Consider the following 17,576-nt stretch of genomic DNA (forward strand, 5'->3'; position numbering starts at 1 on the left):
TGCGTGCATGTGCATGTGTGTGTATGTGCACGTGTGTGCATGTGCATGCGTGTGCATGTGCATGCATGTGCGTGTGTGTATGTGCGTGTGTGTGCATGTGCATGCATGTGTGTGTATGTGCGTGTGTGTGCATGTGCATGCATGTGCATGTGTGTGTATGTGCGTGTGTGTGCATGTGCATGCATGTGCATGTGTGTGTATGTGCGTGTGTGTGCATGTGCATGCGTGTGCATGTGTGTGTATGTGCACGTGTGTGCATGTGCATGCGTGTGCATGTGTGTGTATGTGCACGTGTGTGCATGTGCATGCGTGTGCATGTGTGTGTATGTGCACGTGTGTGCATGTGCATGCGTGTGCATGTGTGTGTATGTGCACGTGTGTGCATGTGCATGCGTGTGCATGTGTGTATGTGCGTGTGTGTATGTGCGTGTGTGTGCATGTGCATGCATGTGCATGTGTGTGTATGTGCGTGTGTGTGCATGTGCATGCATGTGCATGTGTGTGTGTGCGTGTGTGTGTATGTGCATGCGTGTGCATGTGTGTGTATGTGCGTGCATGTGCATGTGTGTGCATGTGTATGTGCGTGTGTGTGCATGTGCATGCGTGTGCATGTGTGTATGTGTGTGTGTATGTGCATGTGTGTGTATGTGCATGTGTGTGTATGTGCATGTGTGTGTATGTGCATGTGTGTGTATGTGCATGCTGTGTGGGCGCTGTACAGGCTTCTCACTTGTAAAGTGAGAGACTTTATGAGGTACCCAGATGGGACCAGCCTGACCTTACCGCCTCACCGTGGAAGTTACCCCTTCCAAGTTTCCCCAAAAGATCCTGTAGCTGGGCCCTGACGGCTCATGCAGTGGGCTTTAGAATTGGGAGACCTGGGTCTGAGTCCAGAGCTGCCGCTGAACCCGCCAGCGTCCTGGGACAACTTGGTTGACTTTTCCGAACCTCGGGCTTCCTCTTCTGGAAAGGGGCTGGCGGAATCCACCTCGCTCGTCTAAGTGAGGACGGAGCAATGGCCCTTCCGGGGCTGCCCCGCGGGGTCGCAGCGCGGCCGGAGGCGCCCCCTTGGCACTCACTGGGGTCTGGGCTGGCACAGAGACCCCACCCAGGCTGGGGGCTGAGCGGGGGGTGCGGGCGCGGGTTCGGGGAGGGCCCTGGTCTGTTCCCAGGTCTCCTCCAGGCCCCGCGCACCAGGCCCTGCTGAAAGCCCTGGCGGGTCCCCGGGCCCTGCCCTCGGTGGGCGCCTGAGCTTCCCCTACAGCTCCGCGCCGAGGGGGCGGTGTCAAGGCCTAACCGTGTGCCCCCTTCACGTGGCGAAGTCCCCGGCCCTGGGCCTCCGGATGCGGCCGCCCGCGGAAACGGGGCCCGTAAGGAGGGGCGGGTCGTTGGGGGGGGGGGCCCTAATCCGACAGGGCGGGTGTCCCGGCGCCCCCGGAGGAGCAGACGCGGCCAGCGCGCTGGGACCACCCGCCGCAGGGAGGGCTCGGGAAGAACCAGGCCCCGCCAGGACGAGGGCCCCGGGACGGCAGAGCAGGGACCCGCCGGGCCTTGGGAGCGGGGCTGAGCGGGGGGCGCCGGGGCCTCGGCCCACAGGGCGGGGAGGCGCCGACGGCGACAGGAAGACCCCGGCGGGGAGTCCGCGGGCGGAAGCGGGACGGCTCCGGGGCCGCTGCGGGAAGGGCCGCTCCCTCGGCTGCGCGGAGCCCGGGGTCCGTGGGGCACAGATCCCCGCGGGGCTGACCCTGCAGAGCGGCCGGCGCCACGCTGCTCGCCCAGCCCGAGGCCGCACCCAGGCCGCCTGCGGTGCCCACGCGGGGAGGGCGGCGCTGCCCAGAGGCCCGGCGCCTCCGAGGACGGGACCCAGAGGCCGGTGCGGCGGTAGCGGGGGATCCGCTGGGGTTTTAGCAGGGCCTGGCGCGCGGGGCCCGGGGAGGGGACGGCGGCTGCGGTGAGGAGAGGGTTCGAGGATCAGGAACAGCCCAGGGCCCTCCCGACCCCGCGCCTGGATGGGTCTCTGTGCCAGCCCAGGGTGGCGAACCCTGGAGGGCGGGTTCTGAGCGGCCGTATGTGTCTTTGAAAACTAATGAGGCCGGGCGCGGTGGCTCACGCCTGTAATCCCAGCACTTTGGGAGGCCGAGGCCGGTGGAGTCAGGAGTTTGAGACCAGCCTGGCCAGTATGGCGAAACCCCGTGTCTACTAAAAATACAAAAATTAGCCAGGCGTGGTGGCGGGCGCGTGTAATCCCAGCTACTTGGGAGGCTGAGGCAGGAGAATAGGTTGAACCTGGGAGGCGGAGGTTGCAGTGAGACAGCATCACGCCTCTGGACTCCAGTCTGGGGTGACAGAGTGAGACTCCGTCTCAAAAAAAAAAAAAAAAAAAAAAAGTAAAGAAAGAAAAATAATGAATGGGAACGCCAGTGGGCTATTGGGCAGGAGGGCAAGACTTTTTCAGCCAGTATGCTTTAGGGAACTGAACTTCGCTTGAAAAAACTACCTTCGCAAAATCACCCCTAACGGCTGTAAGTTGGAGCTCCCAGCATCGACTTGCTGCACTAGGAGAAACGCAGTCCGAGGGGGTATTGAGGGACTGCCAAAAGCACTGTGGCTTCGTGACCTTCAAGCCCCTATGGACACCACTGTTCAGGCCAGTTCGAGTTGGGTTTTTGTCCATTGCTGCTAGAGGAATCAATGAATTGACTGGCTGGCTTGGAAGACTTGTGAAGTAGTTGTGGCTACAGTCATATTCTGAACACCCGGTGTATGTGAGTTTCTCTGAGGACAGATATGCCTGGCAATACTTCGAGTAAGTGAAGGTGGGCCTGGTCCCCGCTTCCTTCCTGTCCTGAGCCCCTTCTCCTCAACCCCAACACAATGGCTCATGCACTCTTCTTGCCTTTCCCAGGAACTGTCCTGCATTCTGTTTCTGCTCTCACAGCAATCAATCTCCTGAATAGGGAGGACCAGGTGGCAGGTGCCTTGTCTATGGGAAGAGCACGGGACCTGCTGTGGGAAGACTTGCTTTTTAGTTCCAGCTTTGCCACTGCCCATTGAGGTGGTCTAGGTGAGCCATGGAACTGCTTGAGATTTATCTTCCAAAAAGATAGGTGGAAATATTAATAATCAGTTATCTTCTGCAGGAGCTCCTAGTGAGGTAGTCGAAGGAGGTAACATATGGGAGTGTGTTGTGAACGGCAAATTAACATGAAAAACAAGATGTTGTTGCTGATAAGCAGCTGAATATGTGACTTTCCTTGGGAGATGCTGCACTTTCAAGAGGGGTCTTTGAAGAGGGAAGCTTCTTCATTCCCTCCACGAATGAAGCTGGAATGGTGAAAAGACAGCCTCAGGAAGGGTTGATATTTTGAGGTTAAGAGGTCCTTCCTAACTGTCCGATTATCCCTTAGTTTTGTGGCTGACTTCATTCCCAGGATAGTAGTTAAGACCTGGAGGTTCCTGTTTGCTAAAGCAGGACGCTTTTCTTTTCATTGGCGGATATTTCTGCAGCATTCATAAGGCAAGAAGTGGTGTTGAGAAAGGATGGATCGAATGAACAGCCTGGCTCCCCTTGACCCTAAGAATACAGGTGGGGAGCTGTGTGGAGCTGTCGTTTCCTTCTTCTGAAGGTAAAAAAGCGACTGACACGTGAAAGATATCAGGATGCAGATTGCTAGTTAATGGCTGCTAAGAACTTGAAAGCAAATGAAGAGTTGTCCCAAAAGAACGGGCTGGGAAGTGTTGATCTCACGCGTCAAATCAGGTAAGTGCCTGGATTCCTATTGAGCAGGAGTGCTGGAGAAGGGACTCTGGTTTGAAGAGATGTCAGGTGGATGGTGTCCTCGTTCTCTCCAACTCGGAGATGCTAGGCTCCTGGATACCTTCCGCGTTTAACATTCATGCAGTGGGAAAGACAACGTAGATTGTCTTATGTTTCTTGACACTTCAAACCAGTTGCCGCAAGAAACAGAATGCTGTAGTTTTGACCCACCCTTTTGGAGTAAGCTGCTCTTTCAGAGTGTGTATATTTCTGGGGAAACAACTTATATTATCTGAATGTCTCCCTGCAAGGAGCATTTAAACGGCTGCCAAATATTTCATGGAATTCCGCAGCCTTTTCATTGGCATCTTTGCAGCAAACAGCAGTATTTGTGGAGTCCTCCAACCCCATGGCAAGTAGAATGCTTGGATAAATTGAGGGGCTGGCATGGTTTGCTTGTGGGATTCCACTGAGAATTTCCCTCCACATCCTGCAACTTACTTTTTTTTGTTGTTCTAACTCTTTAAAGAAAAGGGGGTGGCCGGGCGCGGTGGCTCAAGCCTGTAATCCCAGCACTTTGGGAGGCCAAGACGGGCAGATCACGAGGTCAGGAGATCAAGACCATCCTGGCTAACACGGTCAAACCCCGCCTCTACTAAAAAATACAAATAAACTAGCCGGGCGTGGTGGCGGGCGCCTGTAGTCCCAGCTACTCGGGAGGCTGAGGCGGGAGAATGGTGTGAACCTGGGAGGCGGAGCTTGCAGTGAGCTGAGATCGCGCCACTGCACTCCAGCCTGGGTGACAGAGCGAGACTCTGTCTCAAAAAAAAAGGGGGGGGGGGATATAATTTACACACAATAAAATCATGGATTTTAAGTGTAGAGTTAGATGGATGTTGACAAATATATGCACCCATGACTGACATCTCCAATAAATACAGAATATTTTTAACACCTCAGAAAATTCCCTATGCCCCTTTCTTGTCTCCACCCAGAGGTAACCACCATCTTGCTTTCTATCACCAATAGCTCGATTTTGCCTGTTCTAGAACCTCATATAAATAGAACCCTTGGGGGCCAGGTGGGTGACTCATGCGTGGAATCCCAGCACTTTAGGAGGGCGAGGTGGGTGGATCACTTGAGGTCAGGAGTTCAAGACCAGCCTGACCAAAATGGTGAAACCCTGTCTCTACTAAAAATACAAAAATTAGCTGGGCGTGGTGGCGGGTGCCTGTACCCCCAGCTACTTGGGGGAGGCTGAGACAGGAGAATTGCTTGAACCCAGGAGGCTGAAGTTGCAGTGAGCAGAGATTGCACCACTGCACTCCAGCCTGGGTGACAGAGCGAGACTCTGTCTCAAAAAAGAAAAAAAAAAGAACCCTATGGTATGGTATGTCTTCTTTTATGTGTGGTGGTTTTGTTTAAAATAGTGCTTTTGAGATGTATTCATGTATTTGCATGTATCAGTAACTCTGTGTTATAGAGTAGTATTTCATTGTATGACTGTATCACTATTCACTCTCCTGTTAATGAGCATTTGAGTTGTTTCCAGTATTGAGTTATTATTAATAAAGCTACTGTGAATATTTTGTACAAAAATAATTTTAAACAATAATGAATGTGAATGTGCATGAAGGATTACTGAGGAATCCCATTTGTTTGTAGACCAACCCTTTCCAAACATGTTAATGTATTTCAGGACCTATCAGGGACCCTTGAGGAAATGCGTTTGCTGACGTGGTTTGAAAGAGAGTCACTCAGTGTGCCAATGGGAGTCGCTGATTAAACCCACATTCCTTAGAGAAAAGCCAGGCGGCTCCTGCCAAGTGCGGTGGCTGGGCCAGATGCTCTCACAATTGGCCTTTGCTGTGACTCTGCTGGGGGCTTTACCTGGCACCGAACCCAAGCAGAACCTGAGGCTGTGTGATGCCTTCTGTCCCCAGGACACATACTCCACCACCCCACCAATGCTATGGAAGCCACGGCCAGGAATTTTTGTTGCTTGCCTGTTTTTTTTTTTTTTTTTTTTTTTTTTAAGTATAATTGACATACAGTGAACTCCACAAATTTAAAATGCACAACTTAATAAATTGTTTTTTCTTTTCTTTTTTTTTTTTTTTTTTTTTTGAGATGGAGTCTTGCTCTGTCGCCCAGGCTGGGGTGCAGTGGCGCCATCTCAGCTCACTGCAAGCTCCGCCTCCCGGGTTCACACCATTCTCCTGCCTCAGCCTCCCGAGTAGCTGGAACTACAGGCGCCCGCCACCTCGCCCGGCTAGTTTTTTGTATCTGTTTAGTAGAGACGGGGTTTCACCGTGTTAGCCAGGATGGTCTCGATCTCCTGATCTCATGATCCGCCCGCCTCGGCCTCCCAAAGTGCTGGGATTACAGGTGTGAGCCACTGTGTCTGGCTAATAAATTTTGACATCTGTGCACAACTATGAAACCCTCTCCACAATCTCGATAGGAAATGCATCCCTCACCCTCCAGAGTTTCCTCCTGCCGCGTTTAATTCTCTCCCACCCCTCCCTGCCTGCCACCAACGTGCCACTGATTTTTCTGTTACTATTGGTTCATTTTCATTTTCCAGGACTTTTCTCTGGGTGGAATAACACTCTCTTTGTTAGTCTCGTTCCTTTCACTCAGAGTAGTTATTGAGAGATGCTTTAGTATGTTTATGTAGTGGTTATACAAAGAACTGCTTTTGCACAGTAGTTAATTCATTCTTTTTAATTACCGAGTATTAGTTCACTATATGGATATGCCACGATTTGTTTATCCATTCAGCTATTGATGGATGTTTCGATTGTTTCCAGTTTTTGTCTATTATAAATAAAGCTGCTATGGGTATTCATGTGCCAGTCCTTGTACGAATTTATTCTTTCATTTCTCTTGGATGTAAACACCTTGGAGTGGGATGGCCGAGCATATGATATGTTTGTGATTAACTTTTTAAGAAACTGTTGCTGAAGGCCATTGCATCATTTCAGATTCCACCAGCAGTGTAGGACAATTCCAGTTTGCTCATGTATATGTCATTTTTCTCTGACTGCTTTTAAGATTTTCTCTTTATCACTGGTTTTAAGCGGTCAGATTATGATATATATTGGTGTCGTTTTCTTGATTTTTTTTTTTCGTGCTTGGGTTTCATGGTGATTCTTGGATCTGTGGATTTATAATTTTCGCCAAATTTGAAAACAGTTTTTGACTATTCTTCAAAAATTTTTTTTTTCTATTTTGCTGTTTCTCGCTCCTCTTCTTTGGTGACTCCAGTTACACATATTCTGGCCGCTCGAAGTCCCGCAGTTCACTAGCCCTCTTCTTTGTCTTTTCCTTTTAAAAATAATTCTTCCTCTGTGTGTTCATTTTAGGTAGTTTCTCTTGCTGTCTTCAAGTTTATAATCTTTTCTTTGGCAACGTCTCATCTGCCATTAATCCCTTCCACCATATTTTTCATCTCAGACCTGATGAAATTTCATCTCTGGAATTTCAGTTTCAGTCTTTTAAATACTTTGTTGTCTCTGCTTAGCTTTTTGCACATAGGCAGTGCGGTTATAATATTTTTTTTAAATGTCTTTGTGTGCTAATTCTAACGTCTGTGACGGTTTTGGGCCAGTTTCAATTGATTAATTTTTTTTTCATTATAGGGCCCGTTTTCCTGCAGGAAACTTCTTATTCCTCTGCCAGACATGATGAATTTTACCTCACGAGATGCTGAATATTTTTGCATTTGTATATCTATTCCTGGGCTGTGTGATGCCACAATTAAGTTAGTTGGAAATAGTTTGGTCCTTTAGGGTCTCGTTGGGATCTGTTAGGTGGGACTAGAGCAGTGTTTCACTGAGGCCCTAGGGTTAACTCTTCCCTACTGGCAAGGCAGGGCCCTTCCTGGTATTCCCCTCAGTATTTATTTATTTATTTATTTATTTATTTATTGAGATGGAGTCTCACTCTGATCACTCTGTCACCCAGGCTGGAGTGCAGCGGTACGATCTCGGCTCACTGCAACCTCTGCCTCCCGGGTTCAAGTGATTCTCCTGCCTCAGCCTCCCAAGTAGCTGGGATTACAAGCACCCGCCACTCTGCCTGGCTAATTTTTGTATTTTTAGTAGAGACCGGATGTCATCATGTTGGCCAGGCTGGTCTTGAACTCCTGACCTCGGGTAATCCACTTGCCTCGGCCTCCGAAAGTGCTGGGATTACAGGTGTGAAACACCGTGCCAGGCCTCTCCTCAGTACTTTCTGACAGTGGATTGTGAGGTTTCCTGGGCTGGCTGGTGGGAACGAGCGTTCTCCTGGCCCCTGTGTGAGTGCTGTCTGCGGTGCCCTGGAATCCTTTTGGGCGGTTCTTTCCCTGACCTCACTCGTTTCCTCGCCTCCAGGGGCCGATTAGGCCCTCTGCCTCCTGCTCGAAGGGGATCCTCAGCAGATCTTGGTGGCTTTCATCTCTCTGGTCCTCTGTTCTGCGCACTCTGACTGCCTCGGCCAACCTTGGCTCCCAGCCCCATGTCTTCAATTCGGGAGGCTGCCAGGCACCACCCGTGTCCCCCTCGATGTGCGTAGCCTGGCCACTCCCCAGGTGGGAAGCTGGAGCAGTTGTGCCTGTCTCAGAGATCACTGTCCTCGCCTGCCTGGCCCTAGCATCTTCAAAATTATTGTTTTATATGCAGGAATACATTTGTGGGTTTTGTTGTTGATGTTGTTTAGGCAGAAGGGCAAATCTAGTCATTGCCACTCTGTCTTGCCTGTAAGTGTAAATTCACGATGTGATCTTTTTAAAATGTGGGGGTGATTTTAGATTTGTAGAAAAACGAATGTACTAATGTAGAAAAACATACGTACAAACTGTACATATGTACATAACCATAGTATATTTGTCAAAAGTAAGAAATTAGGCCAGGCACAGTGGCTCACACCTGTAATCCCAGCACTTTGGGAGGCCGAGGCGGGCGGATCACTTGAGCTCAGGAGTTTGAGATCATCCTGGGCAACGTGATGAAACCTGGTCTCTACAAAAGATAGAAAAATTAACCTGACTTGGTGGCTCTTGTAGTCCCAACTACTTGGGAGGCTGAGGCGGGAGGATGAGCCCAGGAGGTCGAGGCTGCAGTGAGCCATGGTGGTGCCACTACACTCCAGCCTGGGTGACAGAGCAAGACTCTGTTTCAAAAGAAAAAAAGAAAAGAAAAAGAAAAAGGAATGAATTGTGATACTGTGACAGGCAGAGTTCTAAGATGGTCTCCAAGATTCCTGCTCCCTGGTGGATAGACTTTGTACAGTTCCCTCCTCTCCAGTGCAGGCAGAGCCCGTGGGTATGATGGGCTATCCTCCTATGATTCAGTTACTAATGAATCACTCGACTTTGAGTTAGTGAAAAAGGAGATTATTCAGTGGCCCTGACTTAAGCAAGTGAGCGCTTCAAAGGGATGAGGCCCCTCCTGAGGTCAGGGATGTGCAGCATGAAGGGGTGTGGAGGAGCTGCATGGCAGGAAACCGTGAGCTGCCTCTGGGAACTGAGAGCCCCCAGCCAACAGCCAGCAAGAGGATGAGGCCTTCCTGCTAAACCACGAAGAACCACAGGAACTTGAGAGAGGAGGACTCGGAGCTCCAGGAAGAAACCCCCCAGCTGACTCATTGATTTCAGCCTGTGAGAACCTGAGCAGAGACCAACTGCAGTTATGCCCAGCCTCTGACCACACAAACTGTAATATAGTCAATGTGTATTTAAACTGCTAACTTTGTGGCATTTGTTATAGAACAATAGAAAACAAATACTGTTAACTAAAGAGGATCAGATCAAATATATTCGTAACAATATCCCACTTATATTGTAGCGAGATCTCAATAAGGACTAATGTGAAGACCAGCACGAAACGGTTGGAAAACTTCCACCAACATTCAAGATGATGTTAACACACTCATATTGCATCTTGGTTGGAGGTGGTTAGAATCCTGATCAAGAATTGATCTGTTATGTGAGAAAATATTCACAAGTCCTATATCTGATTAGGGTCTAGTATACAGAATCTATAAAGAGCTCCTACAGTTCAACAACAAAACTACACACAACCCAATTTTAGCATGGGCAAAGGACTTGAACAGACGTTTCTTCAAACAGGATATACAGATGACCAACAAAGACATGAAAAGCATCTCGACATCATTTGTCATTAGGGAAATGTAAATCGAAACCACAATGATACACCGTATCACATCCACTAGGATCTTTTGGCAAGAATGTGGAGAAATTGGAACTGTCATACGTTGCTGGTGGCAATGTAAAATGACTCAGCCACTATGGAAAAGAGTTTGGTGGGATCCTCAAAAAATTAAATGTGAAATTACCATATGATGTAGCAATTCCACTCCCAGGTTTATACCCCAGAGAGTTGAAAACAGATACTCAAATAAAAGTAGACTTATGTTCACAGCAGCACTATACACAAGAGCCAAAAGCTGGAAAGTGCCCAGATATTCATCAATGAATGGATAAGCAAATGGTAGTGTAGACACAATGCAATATTATTCAGTCATAAAAAGAATGAATGATCCATGCCAGTGTGGATGAGTCTCAAACACATGCTGAGTGAAAGGAACCAGACAAAGGGCAAGGAAATCACAAGTGGTGTTGACTCTGCTTATGTGAAATATACAGAATAGGTAAATCCCATAGAAACAAAGCAGACTGGTGGTGGCTGGGGCTGGGGCTGGGGAGGAAAGGATATAGGAGTTCCTTTTGGGGTGACGACAGTGTTTTGAAAGTAGATAGAGGGCGTGATTGTACAACATTATGAATCTACTTAATGCCACTGAATTGTTCACTTTAAAATGGTTAATTTTATGTTAATAGTTATGTGAATTTCACCTCCCAGTTAAAAAATAGATCTTTCTTAAAAAGAACAAGGCTATATCTTAGTTAGTGGTAAGTGACTTTGTGATTGTGCTTTTTTTTTTTTTTTTAAACTAAACTACACCTTATTTAGATTTCACCCATTTCTTCTCTCTAATGTCCTTCTCCTATTCCAGGGTCCATCTAGGACACACACTGCATTTAGTTGTGCTGTCTTCTTAGTCTCTTCCGATCTATGACCATTTCTCAGTCTTCCCTTGCTTTGCATGGCCTTGACAGTTTTGAGACATTGAGCAGGTGTTTTATAGAATGTCCCACAATTTGGGATAGTCTAATACTCCTCATGAGCAGCGTTTGGAAAGAATCCCACTGAGGTGGATTGCCACGTTCATGGCATCCTATCGGGGGCCCATGGGGCCAGAATGAGGTATTCCTGTGACGTTAACCTTGATCACTTGGTTAAGGGAAGGGAAATCTGCCAGCTTTCTTGTTTAACTCGAGCCCGTGGGTTAGAGCCCAAGGAGAGAGGGGAAGTTAGCTTCACCTCCAGGAAGGGGGAAGTATTGACATATATGTTTGGAATTCTGTAAGGAAGTTTTATCTCTTCTCTCCATTTATTTATTTAATCATTAATATCACTATAGACTCAAGGATATTTAATTTATTCTTTGCGTTATAAGACCACACTACATTATTTATTTTGTTGCTTAAATTGTTTCAACTTTGGCCATTCTAAGCTCATTCAGGTTGGTTTTCAGGCTGGAGTGCAGTGGCACAATCTCTGCTCACCGCAACCTCCGTCTCCCAGGTTCAAGCAATTCTTGTGCCTCAGCCTCCCAAGTAGCTGGGATTACAGGCGTGCTCCACCATGCCTGGCTAATTTTTGTATTTTTAATAGAGACAGGGTTTCACCATGTTGGCAAGGCTGGTCTTGAACTCCTTCCCTCAAGTAATCTGCCGGTCCCGGCATCCCACATTGCTGGGATTCCAGGCGTGAGCCACCGCGCCCAGCCTTTCAGGTTGGTTCTTATATTTCTTTGATGAGTGCCCCGACCCCAACCCCTCTTAAGCACTTCCTTACTTTCTGGCTCTGTAAGACTCCAGGCTCATCTTGTGGTTTCTCTGCCTTGGCCCTAGAATTTCTCATTTCTCATCTCTCCAAGAAGCCCTGGTTCCTTTTATTGGAGAATGATATTAGAGACCAAGATCTGGGTACTGTGTGTGCTTGTTACTACCAAGGTATGACTGTTTGTAGAAGTTCTCTGCAGACAGAGGGAGGGCATAGAAACATGTATATTGACTCCTCTATATGCACGTATCTGTGATTATTTCTGTTATCTATCTATCTGTATACAGAACATGAACATGACCTCATAGTTTTGTCTTTGATTCTGATTCAGCACCACAGGGTTCACTGTAGCTTTCCTCCTTTGCTTATTTGTAACTTCTTTCTTGGACAGTGAGAAACCTGGCTCTCATTACTCGTAGTTTGTTTACTTATCTGTTCAACCCTAATGTGTATAGAAAGTAGTTTCAAAATTGCTAACCTGAATCCCTGTGTGAAACATCGTTACCTCCTAGCTAGAGTACAGTGTTGACATCAGATTCCTTTTGTCTTCAGCCTTAGAGTTTTCTTTTCTCTCTCTCTCTTTTTTTTTTTTTTTTTGAGACAGAGTCTCACTCTGTTGCCCAGGCTGGAGTGCAGTGGCACGATCTTGGCTCACAGCAAACTTTGCCTCCCGGGTTCAAGTGATTCTCTTGCCTCAGCCTCCCAAGTAGCTGGGAATACAGATGTGTGCCACCACATCAGGCTGATTTTTATATTTTTAGTAGAGAGGGGGTTTCACCACGTTGCCCAGACTGGTCTTGAACTCCTGACCTCAGGTGATCCTACCACCTCTGCCTCCCAAAGTGCTGGGATTACAGGCATGAGCCACCACACCTGGCCAGCCTTAGAGTTTTCAATGAAAACACCATTTTGCAACGTTACTTAGGTCAGCTACACTTTTCCCCAACCTTCAGTGAGGTGATGTCATGCAACTTTAATATAGTCAGATTTGTTACTCTAGCGTGGGTTTCTCCAGCGTCCTGACTTTTGGTTTGTAATTGGTATTCATTACAGGTCACTCTTTGGGATGGACAGTCCTATGGTTTTTGACAAATGCATAATCATGTGTCCGCCACCCCAGGACCACACAGAACAGTTCTGTCACCCTTAATCTCCTCCATGCTGCCCTTGTAGTTAATTCCTGTCACTCTCCCAACCTTTTGCAGACACTGTGCTGGTTTCTGTCTGAGTTATGTATGGCTTGGCTTCTGATAGCAACTTTATTTTTATTATTTATTTTTTGAGATGGAGCCTTGCTCTTCTTGCCCAGGCTAGAGTGCAATGACACAATCTCACTCACTGCAACCTCTGCCTCCCGGGTTCAAATGATTCTCCTGCCTCAGCCTCTTGAGTATCTGGGACTACAGGTGTGCGCCACTACGCCCAGCTAATTTTTTTTTTTTTGTATTTTTTAGTAGAGATGGGGTGTCACCATTTTGGCCAGGCTAGTCACGAACTCTCCAGACCTCAGGTGATCTGCCTGCCTTGGCCTCCCAAAGTGCTGGGATTATAGGTGTGAGCCACCGCGCCCAACCCTGATCGCTTTAAAGAATGTTTGTAGATAGGAACGTTACTTGGGAGCAGAGGTTGTCATGCCTTGTGATCCGTGTCAGTTGCTACCAGGATTTAAATCCAGCCCTGACACTTCTCTTTCTGTCTCAATTTTCCCATCTGTAAATGGGTGTAATAAGAATCCCAGCCTCATGGGGGTTATCGGGAGGAATAGATAAGATAATAGCAATTGGCGCAGTGTCTGGCCCGTAATAAGTAATCCAGTCTTGATAATAATACTTCGGTTGTATTTGTCATCATCATCATCGTGGTGGGGTATCAAAAGAGAACGTTTAAAGGGGTTCGGAAAGGGAGTCCCCGCGGGTTGCTCGTGGTGGTGAGAAGGCTTGAACTGGCTCTTCATAAGCGGGTAGACCGAGAGCAGAGAAGCCGTGGCTGTGGTCAGCATTTGGTTCTTGACAAGCTCTTCCTCTGGTGTTTGTGGTGTGCGTGTATTCACAGGATGGATCCTGGAGCTGGGGCTCCCTGGGGAGACAGAGTCCATCGCTCTGAAATTGCCCTCAGCAGGAAGATTTCAAGGGTTTACATTGTCTCTTCTACTTTCAGGCTTTTTTGTTTTTCACTGAGAAGATGATATTACAACAACCCAGAAAGAAGTAAATCACCATCATTCCAACACCCACCTGGGTTGTTTTGTTAGTTGCTGTTCCCCCATGCCTGTGTTTCTACGTCAATGTAGACATGTTATTTATTGTAGCATAAGCATTTTTCCTTGTTGCTATACAGTTTTCATAATGCTATTTCCTGATGTCACAGCTGCATCAAGGGGATTCCACATCTTTCACTAAACCATTCCCACTGTTTTACAGTGCAACTTCTTCATAAATATCATGTTTTGCTTCTGCTGATTTATTTCCTTAGGATATATTCCCCAGAGTAGGAATTTTTAGTCAAAGGATAGAAATGTCTTAATTATTTACAGCATTTTACAGGAATAAATCATTGCATCTTTCTTTTGCTTATCAGTCTATATTTCCTCAGAACAAAAAACCACTTGAGGATGTGATCGAACATCTGGTGAAGTGTTCAAGACTAGTGCCCCAACAGATCATTCATAAACGTATCCTCTTGACTATGTCACGAATGCTGTTTTAAAAACCAGGATTTCCCTGATTCCCTGAGCTCTTGCCACCCCTCCCCCAGACTTCAAGTTCTCCTTCCCAGTTCTTCTAGAAGGGAACTCACCCAAAGTCTCTTGTCTTTTCTCAGAAACTCATCCTTTATTTACTTTTAGAGTCAGGACTTGTTTGCATATGTAAAACCAGGACCATATTGTTTGCAGATGATGGGGGTGCTGCCAGATAATTGAATATAAAATGTTGAGGCTTGTAAGTCATTTTTACAAACCTGGACACAAAGGAATATTTTCTTAGGATTAAAAAAAAGAGCATGAAGTAAAGATTGTGAGATTGGGTTTCTAATTCAAACATTTCGCTTTGTATTCTTAGTAGTCAGGACACAGAAAGTGAGGGACCTGGAGGTGGGGGAGGGGAGGGATCCAGGAGAGAAAACTTTACAGATTCACCATCTAATCTAGAGAAACAAAAGCACAAAGGGAGTTAGGATAAATGACCAGTGCAATCCCAGTAACCTATGATCCCGCCACTAGCATTAACAGTACCTAGCTTTTTATTTTAAGGTAAGAGTAGCTTAAAAGTAATTGTGTTTCCTATCAGTAGTTGATAAAATCCTTCTCCCCCTTCAGGAGAGAGGTTCAGATGTGATAGCAGTAGCCCAAGTGTGACAGCAGTTGTTAGAAGTGAATTGTTTTTGGCATGAAATGCTTTTGTTTAAAAAATGAAATTAGTGTGGAAGTCCTTTCTGTCCTGTCTAGCACTGATAAAAACAGATAAGAGCTTCTCACACAGATTCACTGGCTTAAACTAAAACGCTGGGTTTCTTCTCCAAGTATATTTTGAAATCTGCTTTAATATCTGCAAATGCAATGGGGAAAAAAGTGAGTTCTGGCTGGGCGCGGTGACTCAATGCCTGTAATCCCAGCACTCTGAGAGGCAGGAGGATTGCTTGAGCCCAGGAATTTGGGACCAGCCTGGGCAACATAGTGAAACCCTGTCTCTACAAAAAATTTAAAAATTAGCTGAGTGTAGTGGTACATGCCTGTATATCCAGCTACTCAGGAGGCTGAAGTGGGAGGATTGCTTGAGCCTGAGCGGTTGAGGCTGCAGTAAGTGGAGATTGTGCCACTGCACTCCAGCCTGGATGACAGAGTGAGACCTCGTCTCAAAAAAACAAAACAAAACAAAACAAAACCGAGTGAGTTCTGAGGTCCGGCTCAAGGCTGCAGCTTTTGCATGGGCCCGCCATTCAACTGGGACAGGTGTGGCCACTGTGCTCCATTCTGTGCAAAAGCCTCAGCCCCTCATGGACTCCACCCCAGGCAGCCCTGCTGGGAGTGGGGATGAGTAGGGGTAGTGTCTGCTGCGCTAGGGCGGAGCAGCTCTCACCCACAGGCTGCAGGGGGCCTCTGGAGGCTGGGGGCTGGCCCAGGCTGCTCACAAGGTCCCTGTGGGACAGCTGGGCAGCTCCATCCAGAACAGTAGTGAGTGGCAGGTCCAGTCCCTGCGGGCACCTGGGAGCCTGGCATCCAGAGGCCTAGCCAGATTCCGATTTACAGGGCAAGCCAAGGGCTTGCAGAGTCAGGGCTGGGGAGTGCAGTGATGATGGAAGAGTGAGCGCGCCTAAAGGCACCCCCTGGAGTAACCCTCCGGCTGCCCTGATATTGCTTTTGAGAGGTGAAGTCAGCTGGACTTTCTGGGTCAAGTGGGAACTTGGAGAACTTTTCCTAGAAGAGGTTTGTAAAATGCACCAATCAGTGCTTTGTAAAAACGCACCAATCAGTGCTCTGTAGCTAGCTAGAGGTTTGTAAAATGGACCAATCAGCACTCTGCAAAATGGACCAATCAGCAGGACATGGGCGGGGACAAATAACGGAATAAAAGCTGCTCCCCTGGCCAACACACTCTGCAGCAGTGTGAACGGGTCCTTAAGGTTGTGGGGTCTTTGCTCTTTGGCTCTTCACAGTAACTCTCCCTGCTGCTCACTCTTTGTGTCAATGCCCTCTTTAAGAGCTGTAACACTCACGGCGAAAGTCCGCAACTCCATCCTTTTTTATTTGAGGGAGTCTCGCTCTGTGGCCCAGGCTGGAGTCAGTGGCGCTATCTCGGCTCACTGCAAGCTCCGCCTCCCGGGTTCCCGCCATTCTCCTGCCTCAGCCTCCCGAGTAGCCGGGACTACAGGCGCCGCCACCGCGCCCGGCTATAATTTTTTGTATTTTTAGTAGAGACGGGGTTTCACCGTCTTAGCCAGGATGGTCTCGATCTCCTGACATTGGTAATCCGCTCGCCTCCGCCTCCCCAAGTGTTGGGATTACAGGCGTGAGCCACCGCGTCTGGCGCGCGGCTCCATTCTTTTTTTTTTGTTTTTTGTTTTTTTTTGAGGTGAAGTCTCGCTCTGGCACCCAGTCTTGAGTGCAGTGGGCGCGACCTCGGCTCACTGCAACCTCCGCCTCTCGGGTTAAAGCAGTTCTCCAGCCTCAGTCTCCGGAGTAGCTGGGATTATAGGCACCTGCCACCACGCTGCGGCTCCATTCTTGAAGTCAGCGAGGCCACGAACCCACCGGCAGGACCCAACCCCGACACACTTACACCATGGTAACTTCCTCTGTTATAGGAGCTGCTTGGCTCTCTGTGCCTCTTGCTGCCCGTCTGTAAAATGAGGATGAAATGGGAGGTGAAATGGAACTGCCTTTCCGGTGGCTGGAGGTGCCCTGGTGAAGTCTCCTGGTCCTGGGATGTTCCAGTCAGAGGCAGGCAGGGCCTGGCTGGGGTCTTGTCCTCTATGCAAATTCCAGGCTTGGTGGTCAAGAGTTCAAGACCAAGGGGTGCCCTTCTCTCCTCCTCTAAAGCAGTGCTTAAAAATTACTGTTCAACGTTTGAACATGAAGCCCTCTGCTCTTATGGTAGCACTGTACTCTTCACTTAGGTCTGCACGGATTTGTGCTCTGCTTTGTTTTGCTTTTAGGGGGATTTTTTCCCTCCTAGAGAAAGGTTAAGACTGTGTATCTTCATTGGGACTCAAGTTCTGGCTAGTTTTGGGATTTGGGCCAATTGCTTCATTCCTCTAAACCTAGATTTGGGATGCAGGACAAATTTCTTTTTTCCAAGCTTGCGTTCCTCATCTGTGAGGCAGGGACCGTTTGTTCTGGCCTCAGAGGTGCCCATAGGGTTTCACTGGGCCAGGAGCCTGCCAGAGCAATCCCTGCATTGTAGGGG

General features: G+C 48.1%; 1 protein-coding gene across 1 annotated transcript in view; it reads left to right on the top strand.

The window, feature by feature from the left end:
* The window catches only part of LOC105484024 (collagen type XXIII alpha 1 chain), a 365,477-nt gene that overhangs the window by 12,037 nt on the left and 335,864 nt on the right, over positions 1-17,576 (top strand). The window lies entirely within an intron of this gene.

This window comes from Macaca nemestrina, chromosome 6 (assembly GCF_043159975.1).
Source record: "Macaca nemestrina isolate mMacNem1 chromosome 6, mMacNem.hap1, whole genome shotgun sequence".
NCBI lineage: Eukaryota > Metazoa > Chordata > Mammalia > Primates > Cercopithecidae > Macaca > Macaca nemestrina.